Source organism: Limulus polyphemus, unplaced genomic scaffold (assembly GCF_000517525.1).
Source record: "Limulus polyphemus unplaced genomic scaffold, Limulus_polyphemus-2.1.2 Scaffold11276, whole genome shotgun sequence".
NCBI classification, from domain to species: domain Eukaryota; kingdom Metazoa; phylum Arthropoda; class Merostomata; order Xiphosura; family Limulidae; genus Limulus; species Limulus polyphemus.
The window spans coordinates 11,418-15,550 of record NW_013676886.1 but is presented as its reverse complement, the minus strand read 5'-3'; the positions used below and the strand labels follow the sequence as shown (position 1 = coordinate 15,550).

The following is a 4,133-nucleotide window of genomic DNA, read 5'->3' as shown; positions in this document are numbered from 1 at the left end:
TATCGTATATATATACATATATATTATTCATACCTTCGGTGTATAGGACGCAAGCAGATTTTGACGTTAAATTTTGGGGGTAACAAAGTGCGTCTTATACACCGACAAATACGGTAATTCAGTTTTCAGTCAAATCAACGTAAAGAAAGAAAACAAGTGATATATTCTAAAGACAAGTAGTAATAAACACCAAAACTAATTACTTCAGGATATTCAGGATATGATTTTACCTGGCTCATTTTGTCCCTCTTGCCTTCCCACGTTAGACGTTCATCATACAACGGTTCATTGTTAGTTCCTATGTATATCGGTTCCCAGGCTGTAAGTGGTTGTTTACGTTTTGTGACGTGAAACACTCCTAGAGTATTGTTGCCCGGTAGCACCTTCACCCATTCGTTACGACGAGGAAAACGTTGGCACTGATCACACACCCACTTGTGAAAGAAAATCGCTTTGTTTTCCTTGAGTAAAGATACCAGTTCTTCTTTAGTTGTTGGAGCTGGGATATTCGCTTTTACTTCAAAAATAGGTAAATGGTAGACATGAGGGGCAGGTGGAGCTGGCGTCACTCCACTTTTCTCTCTTGCCACCAGATGGAGAAAACGGGACACTATATTGACGCTGGGATATAACTCAATATCAGAGGGAAGTACGTAATAGGTTTTTGCTTGGAGACGAGCTAAGTTTCTTAACAGGTTAATTGGATACGGTAGTTTATGTAATTTACGAAAACTGGAACTCAAGTTAAAGCTTCCATTCCAGCAGTACAGTTTATTGAAAAGAAGCCAGTGATATTTTCTGGATTCTTCAATTCCTCTATATTAGGCCCATATTTCATGTCATAAACTAAATGCCAACTTATGTTTCTCGATACACAAGGATTACCACATTGTCGAAGAAAGAGGATAGATTTCAGGACGACGGGTAAATCCGTACCTGGGGCGTAAACTGCCACGGACAAAGGCCCATCCCAACGTCCACAAAGGATCTCGGCATGATGAAGATACTGATACGTTCCTTGGGTAGTTAGTGTTACACTTTCATTATATCCAGGAAATAATGCTGCTCGAATGTAGTTCCTTACAAGAACGAAGTCCCCGTGAATTTCTGCCGTCCAGTTCTCAAATGTCATTTTAACATTTTGACTCCTCTCTGTCACAGAGATGCTTACATCCACTGCGGCTTGCGGTTTAGGATGAGCAGGGCGTTTCCATGACACTTCTTGGATATGGGATGCTTCTATAGTATAATTTTCATTATCACCTTCAATTATTATACAAGGTTTTTGGTTACGAGGTGTTATACGAAAACTGAGGATGTTAAACAAGGCCAACAGAACATTAAAGACAACAAAGAATCTGACGAACAACTTTGAATCAGATCGACACGGAAAGACTGACATGTTGGGCCGGACAAAGAGTTCTGTTGAAGAACGTAGTTGCTAGAAAAGAAAGAAATGATATTTTGAAGTTTAGAAAGTCTGAGAAACAATCTGAATCTTTCACAGACACTACTACAGCTTTCTTTACACATTCGTATGATAGGTGTTGGAAGGGTTTATTATCCGTTTGTAAAACACTTGTTATTCTCAGGCTTCCAACTTTATCACTGAAGAACATCTAGAAAATCATCGGATTTAAACAAAGTATCAAACAGTACATATGTAAATACAGTACAGAGGTGAGAAAACAAAGTATCAAACAGTACATATGTAACTACAGTACAGAGGTGATAAAACAAGGTATCAAACAGTACATATGTAAATACAGTACAGAGGTGAGAAAACAAAGTACCAAACAGTACATATGTAAATACAGTACAGAGGTGAGAAAACAATGTATCAAACAGTACATATGTAACTACAGTACAGAGGTGAGAAAACAAAGTATCAAACAGTACGTATGTAAATACAGTACAGAGGTGAGAAAACAAAGTATCAAACAGTACATATGTAAATACACTTATTAATTTCTAAGTAGAACGTTGTTTTGGCAGGTATCACATTATCGATATTACAGTTCACATAGTAAAACAGCTATATTCTATTTATATTACAGATGTAGAACATCATGTGTTATCGGTGTCGACTATCACACATATTTCTGACATTAGAGCCCCTAATTAGGGTTAGAATTATGACAATGTGATTGGTAACGCTATATCAACAAAAAATATATGTGTAAAAGATAGTAAATGCGCTAATATTACACCAGGCAAGTGACTAACGAGAGGCGTTTACCTAAACTTGTTAATACATAATGATGTTACGTTAATTAGAAAATATACAGAACATACCATAGCAGTTGTTAATTGTTGTGGCTCACCCTACATCAATGATGTTAATTATATGTTCTGTATATTTTCTGCTATGGTAACATCATTGATGTAGGGTGAGCCACAACGATTAACAACTAATTAACGTATGTTCTGTATATTTTCTGCTACGGTAACATCATTGATGTAGGGTGAGCCACAACGATTAACAACTTAGAAAATATACAGAACATTTTTTTTAAAGTGGAGTAAACTTTTAGAAGGATTGTTTAAGAACTTAATAGCAAAGTTTAAAACGATAAACACGCGTCCTAAATACACACATGAATTTCTGTAGTTCGTCAGGTGGTCAGTTCCAAATAATTAAGGATTTATATTTTTTTTATATGCGTATTTCTAACTATAAGCCCACCTTGAATTTTCCCCTTAAAAATGTACACAATTCTTGTTTAGGGTTTAAATACAACGTTAAGTGTTTTCACGCTTCAAAGTGGCATTCGTTTAGGGTTTTTTTAACTTTCTATTGATTAAGTGTGGATTATAATTATATTGAACGGTTTTAGGTTCTCAAGGTTTCAACGCACCATTCGTTCAGAGGGTGATAAAACATCAAAAACCAAAAATTTGTATACAATCCCCTGCATCTAAGCACACTACGGAAATAAGCAACATATTTTTGATAAACTTATGTATATATATATATATATATTATATACAAACTTACCTTGTAATGATGAATAACAACGTCCCACTTTTGAGACTGCGCAGAAGAAAAATATATGTACGGTTTTCACTCAAATTCCTGTATAGCATGGTATTAAACCAAACAACATACCGGGTGGTAAACCTAGAGAAGACATTGAAATTTAATGCTCTGTATATCGAACTTTAATTTGTAGAGCTAAATACACAGGTTAACAGTAAACGCCCATGTCACGTGCTTAACGTGCAGAACGAGTATACGAGCATGACGGTACTGAAATTTCAGTTTGCGAGGAACTCCGCTTTCACTACAGTTAAAACCTCAAACGTTTAAATACACAACGAACCGAAATTACAATACAACAGGAGTAATAAAAAAACAACTAAGTAAATGCGCTTAAGTTTTATTTAATCTTACGGTTTTGACCGAGGCCGAAAGCTGGCGAAACAATGAAAATCTATCGGTCTAATGTTTGGAATAAAAATATTGGATTTCAAATGTTTTCCTTCAAATTCATTTTCATTTGGACACAACAGATCTAAAGTCAGAGATCTGTAATAATATATTTCACTGTCCAGGAGTCCTTTCGTTCAATACCATAAAACACTCCGGAGAACAAACTAAAAACGTGATTTTTATCACTAATATTACGTCTATCTGTTACATTAACATCCGGTGACGGATCTGGTGTTTCATCACGGAAGTCCGGTAAAAGGTAGAAAAGCTTTTTACGCCCGACCATCTTTGGTGCTGACCGACTTACATGATGGTATAAGTTTTCTCTGTAAACTTAACAGTTCAGAAGATAGATTATTCAGAAGTTCCTAAAATGAAGAAATTTTAGATGATAGATGAACTGCTCTCAATCATCTCAGAAATAAATCATCATTTGAAGAAAGCTGGGCTCATATGATATACTGACAAAATACACGGTGATTCGCAAAACATTGTAGGAGAATCTCGAAAACTGGTAAGGATGGTAGAGAGATGTGACGTACAGTTTGGTCACCAGTAGCTTGTTCAAATCTCGAAAATTGGTATGGATGGTAGAGAGATGTGACGTACAGTTTGGTCACCAGTAGCTTGTTCAAATCTCGAAAACTGGTAAGGATGTGGAGAGATGTGACGTACAGTTTGGTCACCAGTAGCTTGGTCA

The 4,133-nt window shown here is 36.1% G+C and overlaps 1 pseudogene; it reads right to left on the bottom strand.

Annotated features, from left to right (window-relative positions):
- Positions 1–69: 69 nt before the first annotated feature.
- LOC106476699 lies at positions 70–3,121 on the bottom strand (annotated as a pseudogene).
- Between the last annotated feature and the right edge of the window lie 1,012 nt (positions 3,122–4,133).